The following is a 20,447-nucleotide window of genomic DNA, read 5'->3' as shown; positions in this document are numbered from 1 at the left end:
CACTATTGTAAAATGTGTTGCCATAATGCTGGCTTAGTTTAAAAACCTAAGTACCATTTTTTTCTCTAGCAGTTTCATATTTTCATCATATCATTTAACTGATTCTAGAAATTTGTAATGATAAATCTCCCTCAGTTTTCAACTATTATTAACAAAGTATGTAAAATTCCAAAACAATAAAGTTTTAGTTTATCTGTTGCAGCATACAGTATTATCCCCAAATTTGCTGGCTTAAATAGCTGTAATCATATTAAAATATGTGAGTGTATCAAGTCAACACACAGTAGGCCTTAAATTCACACAAAGTTGTATGTCAACTACACCACAGTAAAGATGGGGAAAGAAAACACCATTTCATCTGCTGCTGGTTTTGAGGTCAGGTAGCCAGGCAGGGCCTAGCGGCACAGCCCTGCTTCTCTATGTGGTTTCATCCGGGGTTGCTTACGTAACTGCACCAAGCTGGTGACTGGCTGTGGCTGGAGGTTTCAAAGTAGCCTGACTCACGGGTGGCAACTGCTGATGGCTGCCTGCTGGGGTTCAGCTTGGGCTTTCACCAGGTGAGGCGGCATCAGCTGTCATCTGCATGGCTGCTAACACTTTCACAAAGCACCACAACTGCCTTGCAAAGAAATAACATCCCAAGTGCTCAAAGTGCAAGCTGCACATTCCCTCGAGCCAGCTATGGAAGAAGCCAAACTCCCTGGGCCACCGGGTATGGGGCAAGTAAGTGACAGGGACAGTCAAGAGTAAAAAGAGAAAAAAGTCACCTCCTCTCATTTGACAATTCCAACGTGACCACGCAAAAACGCTTTTTAAGATGCGAAGGATTGTTGGGGCCAGTTTTGGGAATCCAATCTACCACAGAACCTCTTCTCAAATAACTCACAGCTTCAAGTAAAGAAAAGTAACTAAAAATCAAATATGTTTTGCAGGGTTGTTTCTGTTTAATGGTATGTAAATTTGTGCTTCAAGAAATTCTAGAGAGATTAAAAGCATGAGATAATCTGATATTTATAATTCTGCCTTTTAGAGAGTTAATCGTGAGAACAATGAGAAATTGCAGAAGTATTTTTGCCATATTCACATGCACCATTTGGTAAGATCACCAAGGTTACTGGAAGAAGAATAAATTATGGTGGAGTGAGTCAGAGAGTGGTTAAAACTCAATTCGAGGGAGGTCAAATGTGTCACAGTGCATGTGACAGACTCGTGGTTCGTTTTGTGGTCATTTACATGGAGATGGAGATAAATGAACATATCTGATCAATTTAATGTAACAGCATACCATTTTTTCATATTATAATGTTTTGGGGTTGGCATGCCACCTAATATATAGCCTCATAATGATGGCATATCAATTCGGCAGTACTGTTTTCCTCGCTGTTAAATAACATATGCTAGTGCACATGGCAGCTTAGGTTCAAAAATACATAGTACTGTGGGAGGTACTAGGTACTGATAGTGATAGCAGACAATGTTTGTTGAACTGAATCACAGCTGTTTGTTTATTTCTTAATTATCTATTTTTCGAAATATCATATGTAGAGGCAACTCAAATATGTCACGTGATTAATGTACCTGATTTTTAATTGGGGCTAAAAAAGAGTATTTCTAGGATTTGACTGCAAATGACCAGATATGGTCCTATTGAGTTGGCATAATGACTTAGCATTATTTCTTATTCAATTTGACTCCCTTTGGTGGAAAGTTTGGAAAGAGACTTTAAATGTTCTTCATAGCAAATGCTTTGCCTTACATGGGGTGGAAAATTTTCGCTATGCTTTCGTGTTCTTCTTGAAATACATTTTGAGCAGCAGGGCACAAACAAGAACAAACTCCGAGAGAGGAAAATGAGGGAGGGCGGCGTCACCAGATAGCGTTCAGATGGTGCCCGTTTCGCCCCAGGCCCTGTGGATCATCTACTTTTCCACTTGTCACCAACTCTGCAGTTATCGGGCCTCCTTTCCAATAATAGGTAATGTTTCTGCAAAAAACTTAAGGAACAGATTTAAAAGATAAAATACCTTAGCAGGAGATTAGAAAACCTTGCCTTCTCCAATATACAGTCCAGTTATAAAATAATGATAAACACATTTCTTAGAGTTTTTATGAATTCTAATTCATGAACAACAGTTATGCAAGTCCTCATTGCAGAGAACCTCAAATGCCATATTCCTGAATTCTCCTCCTATTTATTTTCCCATGGGACAATTTAATGATATTAAAATGATGATCAAAATGGTATCTGATCTGATGATCAGATATAGCACCTGATATCTTTAAAAATTACATTTTGTTTTCAGAAGCTCTCTTGGGTGGAATACACAAATTATAGTCAGCTTCCTGCAGTGTGTTATTACTGGTTTGAGTCTAAAAAAACAGTTACTTCTGAAGTCACTTCAGCTACCTGGTATTTGGTGGCTTTATGCTGTTAATTAAAGCCACATGCTCCTTTGTTCTGGTGACTAGACTAGCTGGTGGTGGTACAGTAGTTGTAATTTACTTAACCAATAGTATTATATTCATGAATGAACAGATCTTACTGGGTTTGATTCCAATGTACCTACATTCTCAACGTATCAATCAAATTGAGCCTATGTCAGAAAGACATATGCTTCCTTTTTTTTTTTACCCTGTTAAATAGGATGGATTTCCTCTTGTCAGACCACAGCCTCTTGCCCTGTCAATGTGTTTGGCCCTAATTAGTTAGGGTTAGGGAGCAGCCTGGATCCGTGAACCGAGTAGAGCTAACCAGTCCATGCCGGAGTTAAAACCCCGTGACCACCAGAAGGTCTAAGCCCAGCCGTCTGAGTGCCCTGCCCTGATCACTGTCATTCCCTCTCAGCTGCAAGGACACTGGTAAACGGAAGGGCCAAGGCCTTGGACGTTGGAATAGGACTTCTGTTTCTGACGTATTTACACCTCAGATCACAGGCAAACACTGAAAAGGTGTCTGACCTATTACGCTAAACCACCTGGGTGGTGCCACCTGGATGGTGATCGGTGCGGTCCTCAGCCCTGGGGCCGGACTGGTGGGTGGTGGGGAGCTCCCACCACGGAGGGAGCTCTTGCTGTGTCAGCTTATCCCGTTGTGCTAGTACTTGTTCTGCTCATTGTATATAGAAAAAGTTTATTATACAATGTTATTATCAGTTACAGTGGAATCCCTTGTTTGTCATAAGTCAGTTTAATAAAGTAGTATTTATATTTTGTGGAAGTAATGTCATTATTTTAGGCTCTTTTTAACCTAGAAAATCGAATAAAAAGAAATCCCATAGGAAAAACCTTTAAGAAGTCAAACATATCCCGTTAGTGTGATATGTCACCATACTGAATGCAGGATTAGAGAAGAGATATCTGATTTAATCTACCTGATCTGAGTACAAAAAAAAAAATCTAACTTTACATTAATTTCAGAAATATAAATTGAAACCAATGTTTTACACTTGGTTTTCTGATTAAGACAGAATAATGCAGAGGTTACTAGGATTCATTAAAAGCATCCTTCAGAATACACTTTAATGAAGAAAACTAGAAGGTTATCCTTCAAAGTATTTTTAATTGCTTCATATATAATATGCATAAATATTATTTCCCCATGAACCAAATCACATTTAGAATTTAGAGATGTCTAGATTTGAACAGTGCCCTCTGTGTTATCATTTATTATGCATGAACAGTAGGTATACTAGCAATTCTCAAAATTAGTTTTTTAATAATGAAGGGCAGCTCATATGGAAGTGGAAATAAAATAGTTGAATAACAAAACAAACATTCGCTGCATCCAAGGCAAATTGTGATGGTGCAATACAGAAATTAAATTTAATGATGGTAGTCTGAAGAGTGGTGGATAGTTGCCGAGGCAGCATTTAACAGGAAACTATACAATAGCCAAAATACCTCAGCAGCTGAGAAAGAAAATTCATTTCCAGGTATTTGTAAGAAGCTGCAGGGGGGATTTGCACAATGGGCACTCTGTGCTCCAACTTTGATCTGGTAGTGGTAGCTAGTGAGAATGAAAATAACCAGTTAATGAAGATTTTGCATCTTAAATTATAGATGCTGGATCTTGAGATACTCAGCAATTTCTTCAAATCTGTAATTTCTTCAAATCTGCAATTAACATGTGAAATCTGATACATGTCGTGATGCTATATTGAGCAGACCAGAAAGTTCTCATGTAATATGCTATGACTTTCCATTGACTACAAAGGTAATGGAAAGGAATTTAAAAACACAATTTGAGAATCACCAATAATATTTCACTGCTAGTGAATCTCAACTGAAGAACTTGTGTTCTATCCTCCATGGTCCAAAAACAATCATAAAACTAGAAATTGAAGAAGCTATATTCTAATGCATTCCCACAGATGGTGGTTGTGTTTTTATAACCCATCTTGCTGGTCCCCTGACTTCAGTATGCCTCCCGTGGTAATAAATTGCAAATCACAGAGCATTGAATGTGGGCAAGGATGAAGGGAATATATTTAACCCAAGGAGGGAAACTCCTGCCAGTAAACCTATAAGCAGAGAGAGAAAAACCTTTGAAGTAATAAATATTAGGACTTCAACTTTATTTGTTTCAGATATCACATAGCCTTGAAACTAGAAGAAGCTCCTGTCTCATGCAGCTGTAGGAAATGCCTGTAGACACTGGTAATTGACTGAGAAGGTAAGTATAATGAACTGTGGCCTGATGCTAGAACTCCAAAAGAGAATTATAGCATCAGAATTGTCTCAAGGAAATACACATACTAGGTTGGCCAACTAAGGATTGGAATAGTTATTCATTTTTCCAAAGGGGAATGATGAAAATATAGAGTAATAATAAATGCTAAAAAAATTTAAATGAGGGGAAGAGAAGACCATGTTGAAAACTCAAGGAAGAGATGTGTGAAAAAGTGGTATGTGTTGCAAGATCCAGGGGAAAGTTTTAAAAGCAGGCATGCCTTATGGACAATTAAGAAGTAGTCTTAAAGAGAACACAACATAAAAATAGAATTGAAGAAAAAAGTCCAGCAATTAGCAATTAGTAATTCAGTGCTGACACTTTAATGTTCCAATTGATTTTCTTTACAATCACGGATTTTAAAAAAGGATGTCTTTCCTTCCCTCAAATGTTTCTATTTTCTGATTTTTATTTTCCTTAATATGTAAAACTGACATGGTTATAATGGATAATTTTAAATCTTTCCTAAAATTAATATCAGGTTACAATGTTATAGGAAGCTTATAGGTAAGGAAATAATATAAGATCATAATAGGGGTTTTATAAGATACATGTCAGTACTAGGTCCTATTTATAGTAAAACATAGCTCAACTTTTCAAGAAAACAAGATTAATATAGCACTGGCAATGCAGAACACTTAGCAACAGTGAAACTGCAGCCAACCTAATAATCCTGAGACTTAAATAGGTTTAGAAATATAACCAACACTACAGCTAAGAGGTGACAGAACAAAGATTAGAATCCACCAGAGCCACCCCTGAGGCCTGTGTGGAGTCCAAGGGAAATATGTTCATTGAGGTTGCTGCCTATAAATATGTGATTTTAAAATATATTACAAAAAGATACTGAACATTGCTAATCACCAGAGAAATTAAAATAAAAACCACAATGAGATACCATTTCATACCCATGGCTACTATAAAAAACAAGAACAAAACTGGAAAAGAACAAGTGTTGGTGAAGATATGGAAAAACCTGTGCATTGCTATTGAGAATGTAATATTATGCAGTTACTACAGAAAACAGTGTGGTAATTCCACAAGAATGTAAAAAGAGAATTAAGAAGTTATCCAGCAACTCCATTTCTGGGTATATAGTCAAGAGAATTGAAAGCAGGGACTTGAATAGATATTTGTACACCCCTGTTCATAGCAGCATTATTCACAACAGTCAAAAGGGAGAAGTAAACCCAGATGTCTACTGATAGATAAATGGATAAACAAAATGTAATCTATCCATGCAATTGAAGGTTATTCAGCCTTGAAAAGGAAGAAATTCTGAAACATGCTACAACGTGAATGACCCTTGAAGACATTATGCTACGTGAAATAAGCTACTAAGAAAAGGACAAATATTGTATGGTTCCACTTACATGAGGTCCCTAGAGAGTAGCCACGTTCGTAGAGGCAGAAAGTAGTCTGGTGGTTTCCAGGGACAGGGGAAGGGAAACGAGTAGTTAATATGTAATGGGGACAGAGCTTCAGTTCAGAAAGATGAAAAGTTCTGGAAATGGATGGTGGTGATGGTTGCACAGCAATGTGAATGTACGTAATGCCACAGATCTATGCACTTAAAATATGTAAAATGGTTAATTTTATGTATACTTTACAATGAAAATAAGTTTAAAATGCCCTGTGAGACACAGTGACTGAATCTGAACATTTATAGCAATGGGTAGAGAAGAGGGGATTATATACGATTATCCGGCTGCCTCATCTTCCCTGTGAGAATCATCTTTCGGTGTCCTCAACTGATAGACGTCTGTGCCTGGTTAATTTTATATATCCTATTGGCAAAAGAGTCAGAAAGGCTGTCCTAAGTCTTGGTACCATGGCTCTGTTTGCTGGGAGGTGGCAAGAAAGGTCTTGCCCCCGCGGTTCCCGACACCTTTTTTGAATGCTGGTTGCATCATGCCTCTTGACGTTGCATCGTCCACTGGGGTGGGATGCCTGTGAATACAAGCTTTCAGTGACTCGATCACAGCCATGTCTCCATCCAGAATACAGAGCATGGGTAAAAAATATTTTCTTCTTGTCATGTTGAATTTCCATGTTAAAAAAAATGTTAAACTCCGCAGTGGAAACAGAAAAAAATATCTTCCAAACATTTCACCTCTGGAGCTCCTTGGACCATGACCACTGTATTCCTAGCTGGTCAGCTCTTCCCATGTTGACTGTGCATCTCGCTTCCACCCATTGCCACTGGCAGGAAGGGTGAGCAAGGAGTTTGTGGGTGGCATGAGAACAGTCTCCTTTACACAGAGAATGGTGATCTTTTGGCAGGCCTCGCATGAGATCATCCCTGCAAGCATGACGTCAGCCTGTCAACTGAGGTAAGAGAGGAGGATTGGAAAGGTCCTTTAACACTGCAGACCACTGACCTCAAAAGCCCTTGGAGGAGACAAATGCCATCACCCACGTCTGCCTAACGTGGAGGATGGAGCAGCAGAGGAGTGGGGGAACCCCGGTCCTGGCGGTGGGGCTCACAGTATAACAAAGGCTGCTGCCGCCCTACCTGCCATTGGGGCAGAGATGGCTCTGCGGCTGGAGCCCAGTGGTGAGAACCAACGTGTGCTACATCAAAGGGTCACGGTGGATTGCTGTGACTGGCTGTTCCCATCTTGCCCTGTGTCGACATGTCTAGCAGTCACCCCCAACCAGCAATTCAGCACCGCTGCTGCGACCTGATCGTGTGAAAGAAATCCTGTGGCTGCCAGTGGGTAGGCTGGGAATCGGGTGAGGCAATGGGCGGGAACGACCCCAGGGAGCGAGCCCCAGTGTTCCTCAAGGCACCTGGTTACACCCACCCTCACAGTGAGGAGCCCCAAAGAGGAGAGGCCAGGGCCACATGGGCCCTGTCCAGACTGAGGCTACCCTCCTGCAGGCACTGCAGGCCCTAGAAGGTCCTAATCATTAGAGGGGAACTTACATATTCCAAAGGAGGTCGACAGCTGGTGCTAAGGTTGATATATGCCTCAGACTTTATTTCCTCTATCAATTGGTTTCTAACTTTTTAAACAGCAGAGTCTATAAAATAAAGTCTTACATGAAACCTGGGCAGATAAAGCAGATAATAGAGGAATTATCTGGTAGGAGCATGAGTGGGGCCTGAAACACCCCCTGGGTGTCCAGCTTGTCACGGCCGCGTGGTTCAGCTGCAGCCCCTGGTACATGAGCAAGGGGCCGTGAAAAACACCTTCCATCTCTGCAGGGGTGCTGTGCTCCCCCCTGCTCAGAGCCCGTTGGAAGAGTATCTGCGGCTGATGACTACCAGCCTTTCTCTCCAGCTTGCCAGCTATGATTTTTCCTCTAGGAAAGTGACCACAGAATCTTGAACTTTAGTTTTATCATCTAAGTCATAGATTTAGTAAATTCAACAATGCAAACAAACACAGAAACAAAAGTGTGTGCCCTCAAAATGTTCTCCTTGGCAACTGAGGGAAATTAAGCAAAAATAAATTGATCCTGATACATTGAATTCAACACCAAGGCAGTAACCCCTCGAATTAGATATTCTCTAAATTTCTACTCCTTTGATGTATATCACGATAGACTTTTCCTAGACTTCAGCTTCATTTGGGACTATCAATACTTAACAAAATTTAAGTTACAAATATACAAATGATGTTATTCTACTTAAAATATTTGTTATCTTGTGGTCAGAACATCCTAAGGTTCTTTTTTTTTCTGGTTTTTGGTTTATGCTTTTTAATTTGGTTTTATATCAGATAGATTCCTGGTTTCAAAACTTCCAATAAGTTGCCAGCAATCATTAAGTATTACCTAGGTTCCTTAATGTTTCTCTCAAGGTTTCTGCAATCCAATCTCTAGCTGCGATTCTGTCCTTTCTGAAAATTCTATAACATCAGCACTACACCCCACAATAAACAGCAGGACCGTTCAGGAAGCCATGCCAATGTGCCAATCGCTTTATATCTATAAATATGGTTCATTTTCCTGGTAACGCTTGGATTCAGAAGCATTACAGCATTCTATAAGAGATCCAGACGACTTAGGCAACTTCATCTAATGGCACAAAATGACTGTAAATTTCAGTTGAACTGTAAAATTCAAGCTCTTTGCACCGTACAAGTGTTGGCTTACTTCTCTTAAAGAAGTAACATACCACCTGCCTCCTTACACCATTCATGTCATCATTTGTCACTGGGACACATGCTCATGTCCTCCTTTCTCTCCCTTCTCTCATTTTGACTTTCTTCCTCCTTTCCTTCTTTTCCTTGCTTCCTTTACTTTTGAGAAATTACACTTATCCTTCTGAACATTAGGCTCAGTCTACAGGAGCAGTTGACATTATATGTGTGTGTGTGTAATTCATATATAGAGCAGACAAGCTCAGTGCAGATCTGGATAATTTTACAAAGCAGATGAAACTTGATGTCAGTTAAAGGCTGAGCATTACCTGCTGAAGGAGGACCACACACTTTAACATGTTTTCCAAGGTTTTTCATAATATGAATGGATAGATACATAGAGACATGCACATGTGTATTAATTGTTATGAGGTGATGGTTATACAGTTCGTAGGTCTGAGCCTATAAGTAGGCCCAAAGCTTTTGTCCAGGAATAGAATATCTTAGTGGATTCCAACTGAATAGGCCATCGGTCAGCACCTTACACTTTTTAGAAGTTTGTCAGCAAAAATGAAACTCATTAAATGTAGTATTTTATCTAGAAACCTCCCTTATTAAGTAATACTTCGTACTGTTAAATGGGTTTTATTGAAGTTTCATTCTGATCATTTTTCAAAAATAAGTGCCTCTCAATTTCTTCTCAGAAGTCTCTTTCCTAATAGCACAGTGATTTGTTTTCTGTTGTCCCAGGTGTGATCACTTCAGAAAATGCCTGAACACCAAAGGCCTACACCACATGATACCAACAATCCTGCCATAAAATTATGTCAGATCTAAAACTATGTGAGATCTAAGGGAAATACTGAAAGCAAAACTGGAAAGAACTCATGACATTCCTGATGTAGTAGTTAATTATTCCTGCATAAAGATACTGCCACAAACTTAGCAACTAAAAACAACACACATCTATTATCTCACATTTCTGACGGGTATTAGTCTGGGTATAACTTAACCTGTGTCTGCATTTTTACAGAGGCTTCAACCAAGTGTCAGTCAGGGCTGTGGTCTCATCTGAACGCTTGACTGGAGAAGGATTTTTCCAAGCTCACGGAGGTTAGCTGCCTGAATCTATTTCCTTGTAGCCCTAAGAATAAAGGCATTTACTGCTGATATCTTCCCTGAGCTCCTGGGGCCCCCAGTATTCCTTGCCCCTTGGGGTTCTGCAGTACCAATGCTTGCTTTCTCCAAGCCAGCAAGGGAGAGAAAGAGATTTAAGTGTGAGAGACTTTACAATTCTAAGTAACAAAATTAAGGAATCACACTTAATCATATGCATCCCATTAAAAGATAACTGTGAGGCAAGTTACAAATCAAGCCTGTATTCACCAGGAGAGGATCACAGGAAGGTGCCAGCACCAAGAGGTGGGGACCGTGGGAACCGCTCTAAGAATCCTCACTGCCCGGCACTTGGTTTTCTCATTTACATGTAAGGGAAATTTAGAAATGCCTCGGTTTTCCCTTCTTTGCTTCTCTTATACGGCTCTGGCCAATGTGAGGCAATGTCATTTACAAACCAATTAGCATAACAATCTGTGCATCTGTGATTGGATACTTTCAGATAAGAATAAACTTTGCTTTCTCCATTATCTGAATTATAGTTTATATCTGTATCTTTAGTTTGTAACTGTCATTCAACATATATGATATTCCTTCCCCTAAAATATGAACTTCCAATGAAGCTTTGACTTTTTATTTGCATTTAGAAAATACTTTTAAAAAGATGAAGCAAGTGCATTTTTATATTTTTCTCTAGGAATTTTTAATTTCAGTGGTGTTTCTTCCCCCTCTTAGATACCATTTCAGGTAGTATTTGTCATCTTATTGCTTTAAGTGCATTTACCTGATAATAATATTGATTCTCTTTAAGAGACAAGTACTTTCTCAGATAATGTATAAAACATTGCATTTTCCTTAGTCATTAAGGATGTTTCAACACAATGCTAAAAATAAACTGTTGGCCTCCACAGTATAAAAGAAAGTCACTGTATAACGTATTCTGTTTGTAAAACACTGCCCAGCTTTGTCATGAACTCTGCCTTGAACCACTTATCTCAGTTATGGCCTAACACTCTTCCTGGAGTTTGGAGAGAGTCCACTTTATGGTGTAAACTGAAGAGCTCTTCTAATACACACTTTCTTTGTTTGGGATTCTAAGAAGGTTGAGTTCTCACACAGAAGGCTCATTACATTCACTGTAAGCAAGTGGCCTTGTTCTAAGATTCCCATGCTGGGTAATAATCATTGTAAACATATGTACATCTGAGCCCTTAGTAAGCCTTTTCCTTCCCCAAGGGATGCCATTTGGTAAGGAATAAATTCTGTCTTCTTGTACATTATTGACACTGAGTCATAACAATTTTAAGAGAGATGACATACACTGTATTAAAAAAATGGAAATCCTAAATTCCAAGGATATCCGTGTTACTGATGGTCAGACATTTTCAGTGAATTCTTACACTGGGTTTTCTGATATTAAGTGGGCACGGAAAAGTCAATTAAGCTTAGAGGCAATGGCTAATAAAAAAATGATTGGAAAGATAGAGGGATATCCAACTGTTTGTTGAACAATAGGGTGCCATTCTCAATATGTAGCTTGTAAGTGTGGGCATGTAGTATGTTACATATGCATGTATCTTAAAATTATATATCTCTATCAATAAAGTGTCAAAATAGGAATTTCACTTTCAGGTAACTTCTGTAAGTTTAGCTTTTGGGAACAGGTATTCAAGTCATCCATACATGTGAGAAATGTGGAGAAAAGATTTCAATACAGCAGACATCAACTCAGGAAGAAAATCTTAATGGATCACAAGGGATTAGCAGGGCCCCTTCCATTGGAAGTATGGAATAGAGAACATTCTAGCAAGGACAATAAATGCTTCTAGACATTTCAGCCATATCCTCATTCAAAAGTCCTAGGCAGAGCTCTTCCAGTTGGACGCTCTGGAAATGTTCTCTTACCTCATTTAATTCTGCCTGTGCTTTTGTGCAAATCCAAGGTTTTTATTATATTAATGCTGAAACAGGACCCCTGTAGACAATGGTTACTGAACTCTCTTTACAAAGTGGCAATGTGTTCACTTATTACAAATTTTGATATTGGTATTTCTTTGTTCTAGTTTACCTAGAAAAAAAGTGTAGATATTCAAACATATTTCAGTTGTTCAAATTTCTTACTACTCAGTTGATTGTAAATAAAGTAGAGCTAAGAATGCTACAAAAATACATCAATTTGATTATGTTGGAATATTTGACATTACAAAGGATTCTAAGGAGATACACTTTTGTGATCTAAATATTTGGAAAAAACAAAATTATGATGGTAATTAATAATGTGTGTTTACTTATACCGCAGTTAATCATTTTTTTTTCAGGGTAAGGTTTAGTTAATTATTTTTATATGATATGGGTTTAGTTAATTTTTTTAAAAAATTCTAATACCATTATTGAAATTCTGAGTATTGGACCAATACATTCAATGCATCAGAGATAATTAAAACTTGGTTTGAGCTCTGAAGTTCATCCAATACTTCCAAATACCAGTCTTTATCATATATTTAGGCACCAAATGAACCTATATTTTTCTCAAGGAAGAAAACCCAACCATAACGTGGGTGTTTTGAGGCAAATCACAATACCTTCTTTACCTTCTTAAAATGTTTTATATATATATATGTGTATGTGTATATACACACACACACATACATACATATACATGTATGCATACGGGTGCACATATAGACCGAGACATGGAGACATGGACATGGACATGGAACATGCCTCACATCTCTCATTTTAGAACTAGTTGGCAGAGTGGGCAGTAAAAGTTAACTATCCAAGGCTGATTCCCCTACAGGCTGGCCTCCCAGGTTGGCCTTCTCTAAACCTCCATGGAAACTAGCTTTCGTCCAGTGCTTATGACAGTCACCAGCCCTGGTCAGCCTCAGACCTCAGACCCCAGCCGCACTGCCGTCTGTAGCCCAGAGAAGCAGCTAGTGCTTTCTGAACCATCAATGCCGATGTGGCCGATCCTCCCAGTAACGCACCACATCATATGGCTTCAACTGCAAGACATGCTGTCACGGGCCCAGCCAGTGGCGGGGCTGCAGTGATGTCTTGTGAACATAGGCTGAGCACGGGGGCTGGAGACCAGGTTCTGTCACGTCACCCTGCGGGTGTGTCCTGGCTCTTGGCCGCTGCAGGGGGAGGGCTAGTGCTCCCCTAAGAGTGTGGCTTTAAGCCCCTGTGACCCAAGAACGGGGTCTCTCTCCCGGATTCTGGTCTGGCTCTGCTGTGCACCGATGGAGCTCGCCGTGCATAGAGGGGGCCCCTCACACCCACTGCTGTCCCTGATTCCCGAGGATTTCCCTGGGCCTGGGGTGGGCTGGCTGCCTATTTGTCCTTAACATTAGAGCAGGGTCATTTCTTTCCTTCTCTGTCACTCAGACCATCTCATGAAAACTAGAATTCCTTTGGAATATCTGTAAGACATCTGTTTCAAATGTGTCTCTGATGAAAGCTTACTTTTACTCAATTAGATCCTAAAATAACTTAATGGGGTCAAGGGAGAGATCACAGAAGACTCTCAGGGCCGAGGAAAAGCTGTTACTTGAAGAGACCCATTGTCTGGATAGCTCTTCACAACTTTCGCTAAATGTCCTTATTAACTCCCATTTATGTTGCTCAAACAATAACTGCAAGTAATTACTTATCCCAAGGCACTCGTCCCTACAGCTATGCATGCTGTTGCCTTGCAAGAAGCATCTTCGTCTAAAAGCAAGGAGAAAGCATGTTTGTTTTTTTGGAAAAAAAATCTAAAGTTCTTCTTCAATATAATACCTGGCAAACTACCACCTTCATACAGAAGGTGTTCAAAAAATGGTTGGTAGGAATGAATGAGCGAATGAAGAAATGATGGCAGCATGAAGCCATTCTAATCAAATTGAAGCCCCTGTGGTAACTGTCAGTCAGGGAATCTAGGCTGGCATCCTAAGGCATGGACTAAAAAATCTAGTTTCAAGTTTTTTTTTAGACATAACTCTTTCTTTACCAATGAAGCAGAATGAACACCTTCTACAGAACCCTTGGATCATGTGTTTCATTACCAGATCCCTCTTCATCGCGACTACAGATGGGTGCGCTTTACCCTGGAGCTACCCACTGGACTGAGGGGGCTCTGTGAGCGGAGACATTGTCTTATTTTATGTTTGTTTCTTCATTCAGACAGAGTCACAGGCCACAGGCTGCATTCAGTAGAAGTTGCTTTTTCAAATGGTCTAAAAATATACAATGGCCTATAACTAAAATTTCCAGGTTCTTTATTTTATATTCAGGTACACACAATAAAACACACCAATCTTGGTGTACAGCTTGATGAATTTTGACATGTGAGTACACTCATGCAACCACCACCCAGATCATTCATGTATTTCGCCTTCACGTAAGTTCTTTAATGCAGAAGACCATAAAAATAAAGGGATAATGAAAGATGAAATAGAATTGGGCTATGAAAATTATATTCTAAATGGGGTTTAGTCTAAACGCTCCTTAAAGAAGGAACCACACCTTATTTATTCCTGGATCTTGGAGACCTAGTCCAGGGTCTGAAAGTAGCTACCCCATTAGTTTGTATGGCATATTTTTAATACATTAAAACATTTTATTAGTAAATGATTAGTGAAATGATTCGGTGCTTTCATTAATGCCTGTGCATTAGATTTAAGTTTCCACATCCAGAATAATATATTTTAAAGTACAGTCAGAAATTTAAAAAGACTATTGAAGTTTCCAAGATTTCATAAAATCTCAAAACTGACAATTTTGGTTTACATGGAACCAGTAGAAATTATGGATTAAGTGAGAAAGGTCTAGTACAGCCAGGAAAAAAATAGTGGCCTTTACTTTTTATTTAATTAATTTGGCATCTATAGAGATAGGAACAGCAATGGGTTCTTAAATAACTTCCACGAACTTGAGTGAAAAGGTGTGTATTCTTAGTTATTAAAGGTATGTAACAGGATGAAAATCAAAAAGTGGACAGAACAAGGACCTCCCAGTTCCCTGAAAGGAAAAGTATGATTTACATCCTTTTATCTTGTCAGCCTTGAGCTCAGAGAACCCTGTTATCTGTACCATCCAGTCCCCCAAACCTGAATCATCTTTTCCCGTCAGGAATCTCCCGTGGAATCTCTGACTCCTTTTTCCTCCATCACTGACTTTTCAAGCTGCTTCCCCATGAACATGGTTTTCTATCACAGGCATGAAGCAATTCTGTACCCTTAAAATGCAGGACAGGGTGGATTTCCTGCTCTAGACGTCCAGAAAAAACACCATGCTCGGTTTTCCAATGGGAAGATGTCACCAATCAAAACAACATTGTGAGAGAAAAAGCATATTCAGCGAACCCTGTACAAAAACAAGACGGGGCTAGACATAAAGGTGAAGATAAATATTTCAAATCATCTCAAAAATCATTTTAAAAGGTTTGTAAAACACCGAGCTTCCTTTTACTGTTCTCCTCCTTCCTGTCATGTGGGACTAACTACTATGTTCCCATTGAGTGGTGACATTCGGCCATCATTTCTCTTTATTTGGCATTTCTTTTTTTTTTTTTTTAAGGGTATTTATCTTTTTCTTGGCATGGAAACTCATGGCGCCTACTGTCGGAGCTGCACAGAATCAAATGCTCAGCCCCTGTGTGCATCAAAGCACTGACATTATAACAAGGGAGGGTCTGTGAGGGCTTAGAACACCATTATACGTGCAAAGGGGGGCCTTCATTTAGCTGGAGACAAAGATGGCAGAATTTAAATTGTGATCACAAGAGGTGCCTGCCCTCAAATGATGAAAACCTTGAAGCATCCAGTAGGGTCCTTGCAATTGCTTAGGGGAGAGGCGTCTGAACTAAAATGAAACCCTTTTTGGGACTGTGGGTCACCAAAACCACGTACTAGGAAGTGATAAAATCATTCAGCATCTCAGTTGCCCTAATCCTGCCCTTCTCCACTGACTCCCGGAATCTCTTCCCATCTATCACAAAGAACAGAAAACTCACTGCCACACCATGACAAATTTCTCTGGGAAGGCTAACCAAAGAGTGGGAAAGTGCTTTTTGTTGTTGAATTTTTAAGTAGGCTTCGGAGGCTAAACTGAATCCAGAGGAACACTAATTAGAGATGTTATGTTTTTAATTTTAATAAACCACCCCATGTCTTGATCTACAAACACAGAGCTCATTTTTGAGGCTCAGAGGCACCGCTGCTTCATGCATTTGTTTTGTGAGGTCAGTCACCTCTCCCTCTCAGGCAGACAATAACAGATGCAAAAAATTCAACTCATACAAATATACCCCACGGGAAAATCAATGCTTTCTTGGTCATGCCAACCCAGTTATTTTTCTTTAATGATTTTGGGCTAACTACACACAGTCGAACAATGTTCACTAGAAATAGATTAACTCGGCCTTTGAGTGGATGTGAGCTGGCTTCCAATGTTGCTTATGAAGACAAAAGCTGGCCGAACAAAGGCTTCTCCCCTCTGTTTCGTGGCTTTGATGCTGCTTTTCAGCCCTTCTGTGCGGTGACAACCTCATCGCCTGTGATTGATCTGAGAACCTGTGCACTTGGATTCCTTGTAACTTTTTGTCTTGGTTTCGCTGGCATCTATTTTGCATTCAGGTCCGGTATCTGTGACTTCATCATATCCATGTCCTGCCACTAGATACAGAAGCGCTTTGTTCGGGCTCTCTTCGCACTGGAGGAGTTTTCTTAGGGGTTGGTTCTTGTTCTCAAACATGAAAATGTGCGAAGCATAAAACTCCAGCTGTGAATACTTACCTCCCTGCAGTGTTAAAAAGTTCAATATACAAAACACCTGGTTTCAAGTAAAATGTACATCAAGATCTACGGCAAAGAGACAGATTTAATATACCCCATAGGGCCCTGAGGCAGTTTTTAAATTAAAGACACAATGCACTTTTTTTTCAGATGAGGTTTTACTATTTTACAAATAATGAACCAATAAACATCATGCATTTGAAGGGAAAGTTGTAAGAAAACAGTGGAACGGATCATTGTCCTGGAAATGAAAATCTCACTCAGACACTACCTAGACACTTTGTAAATGTATTTCTGGTTAGTAAAACTCCTTTTACAAGTGCTAAATGTGGCCAACAGCCTCAATGATGTAAATTCTGGAGGGAATAGTAGTTCTTTTCACTTCAGTAACTGTCTAAACGTTCATGAAGATAATTTATTTGCTAGGAGATAAAAGTGGTAAAAGGGCCATTTTAATGGGAGGGGCCACTGTATCTCCTTCCTTCTAAGAGCCCTAAGCATGTGAGAAATCATCATCAAAGACTTCAAGTCCTCCAGAAAATATAGTTAACATTTTTTAGGTGGAAATATATTGGGAGGGGAAGGGCGAAGATGGCAGGTAGCATATTACGATAACTTGTTACGAGTCTTCAGTGTTTCCTTAATCTTTTTCTGAATTCCTCATTTCAAGGAAAAAAGGGTGAGGTGGTTGTCCCTAGAAAGCCTGGTGAGTGTGGGTGTCTGGAGATGTACAAGGAATCATCTCAGTGTGGTACGGTCTCTTTCAAAGAATGTGCCAGAAGCTCTGCAGAAAGGACATTTGCTGTCCCTGCTCCCCTCCAGGTCTGTCCTCTCCATGAGCCCTTTGCCTGGCTTCTGTCTCCTGCTTTTTTGACCTCAGTATCCTGAAGCAGCTCGGAGCCAGTTTCTGCCCAGGCATCAAAATGGCATCCCATTATGACCCCTGCACAGCGGTGTGGGGCACTCCCCACGCCCGCCTTAGGAAGAGGCCTTCCACAACCTTCACATGCCCCTGAGATGCAGCTGTCAGAAAACCCAGGCCCTCCGGCCAGAATGTCTGAGCTCACACTGGCCTGGCAACGTGGCCCTGAATAAACAACTGTGCTTCCCTGTCTGTAAAATGGGAACGATGTTAGTACCAATGTCCTCACATTTTGAAGAAGAAGAGATGAGTTAAAACAGCAGAAAGCCTTAGAACATAGTGCCTGTCACATAAGAAAACTCAGAACCCTTCGCCCCCTTCGTCATCGCCACTGATGACGGGGTAAATGAGGCCTGTCTCCTCACCTTCTAAATGTACTTGCTCAAATGTCACCTTCCCCTTAGGTAAGGGTTTCCTCAAACACCCCGTTTCAAATTCCACCCTCTCCATCTCTGTCTCCCCTGTTACGTGTCTCTCCATAGCACTTATTATCTTATCGAACACAAACACTTTACCTGCGCTTCCCTCCCCGGGCAGCAGCCTGAACTCTTCCTGCTCAGGTCATTTCCAGCACCGTCCTCACGTCCCCCTGCAGCCGGCTGATTGTGTCCAGTTTGGTTTGTTGGGTGCCTCTGAACTTCACCTTTGGACTCCCCAGTTTTTCTTTCCACCAGGGCACAAGTGTATTTTTCAGCTTGTGCTGTAGCAACAAGTAGCCCCCAGATTTTAAGGTCTTAAGACAATCCTGTTTCTCTTGTTCAGGGTCCCATAGGGACTTGGGGCAAGGCACAGTTCTGTTAGGATCTGCTGGGCTGTACTGGGCTCAGCTCGGCTTGGTGACACATGTCTCTTTATTATGGGACCCTGGTTGCAGGAGGTTCAAGGAGCGGAGTGAGGTGGAGGGTATTTCCAATGTCTACAAGTTTCTGCCAAGATGTGACAAACATCTTACCTGCTCCCATCCCACTGGCCAAAGCTAGAGACCTGCCAATCCCCAGATCAATGGGGAAGTAAATATATCCCTTCAACAGGAGAGGGTAGAAGGGGAGGGAGAGGAGAAAAGTTGGAAGCAAACAGTATAGTTTACCCCAGTATGCAATCCTGCGCCTAAAGTTCAGTTATAGTTACAGTTTCTGGACTTCAGAGAGTTGCAGTGTTTTAGAAGGAAAAGCGCCTGGCCTCTGAGCTGAGGCAGGACATGCCGTGGGGGAGACACACCTACTGCTCACCTAGAAGGGCGTCTGGAGCGACACACGGGGGACGGACGGGTAAAGCAGATAACGGGCAAGTAAGAGGTAATCTTGTTTTCATACAACACACTTAAGACTTGTTTAAAATGGTTTACAAAAACTTGTATTTTACTTTTGTAATTAGTTTTTTATTGTGGTAAAGTACAGATAACATAAAGTTTACCATTTTACCCATTTTATACTGTATGATTAAGTGGCATGAAATCATAATACTTTGCAAACATTACCTCTTCTAATTCCAGAGTGTTTTCATTACTCCAAAGGAAAATCTCATATCTCTTAAGCAGTCACTCTTTATCCCCCTGCCCCCAGCCCTTGACAACCACCACTCTGCTTTCTGCCCATGTGGGTTTGTTTATTCTGGGTATGTCATGGACACGGGGCCATATACTGGCTGGCCTTTGTTTCTGGCTTCTCTCACTTAGCATAATGTCATCGAAGTTCATCCACGTTGCTGCACATACTAGCACTTTGGTCCTTTTCATGGTTGAGTAATATTCCTTTGTGTGGATGGCCCATGATTTGTCTTTCCATTCATCTGTTGATGAAATTTGGGATGTTTCCACCTGCTGCTATTGTGCCTGGTGGTGTTGTGAACTTCTATGTACATGTATTTGCTTGAGTGTCTACTTTAATTCCTTTGGGCCTATACCTAGGAGGGATGTGACTATTTTTAGTGGGGATTGAGGTAAGTTAAATGGATATGGTAGGACAATATTTTACACAGAAACAGCAATTTTTTTATTTTTTAACTTTTTTTTTGTTACATATCCTGGCACATACATACACCAATCTATCCTTTGCTTAAGGAATAGTGCACATATAGACTTGAATAAAGAAAATAACTGAGTCACAGAATAGGTTTTTTTTTTTATCTGAGTCAAACATTTCAAATGTTAGATTTAGGCACTTGAAAGGAAATATCTTTGACATTCAGAAGATATACATTTCAAATATCAACAATGAGAACATGGTGAAATGGGGCATAGAACATATTATCTAACACAAAAGATTGGAAAGAACATATGTGAGAAGCCAGATCTGGTTTCACTGTCACTCAGCACCACCCATCAAGAATGAGATAGTCATCATCATTTGGTGAGAAAAGGAGACAGGATTTCTACAGAAAAACAGGAGGGTCGGTAGTTGATGCAAAACAAAAAAAATGGGGCATTATGTCCTGGCCTCCAGCAAGGTTGAAAACCTTGAGGGGGTGATCATAAGCAGGTGGACACTTCAGGCAAATTTTGAGGAAATCCCAGGAGATAAAGGACCTACACCTGATTCCCTGGAAAGGGCAGAGGTGCAGAGACAGCCCTGTCCATGTGCAGCTGGAATGAGGACACCAATGGCCTGGTGCCTCATTCAGGGGATGGGTCTGTGCATCCTCAAAGGCACCCTGCCTAGGAACAGGGTCACATGAAGTGGCTCCGTTAGGGTTTGAACAAGTCAGTGCACAGCTAGTGACTGGAAACAGAGAAGTGTGACATCAAGGTGAGAAATGCCTGCTCGTGACCTTAGAAGGTTCTAGCACAAAAGTCAGAGGAATAATGCCTGGAG

Source organism: Manis javanica, chromosome 9 (assembly GCF_040802235.1).
Source record: "Manis javanica isolate MJ-LG chromosome 9, MJ_LKY, whole genome shotgun sequence".
NCBI classification, from domain to species: domain Eukaryota; kingdom Metazoa; phylum Chordata; class Mammalia; order Pholidota; family Manidae; genus Manis; species Manis javanica.
Note: the sequence above shows the minus strand (reverse complement) of the source record.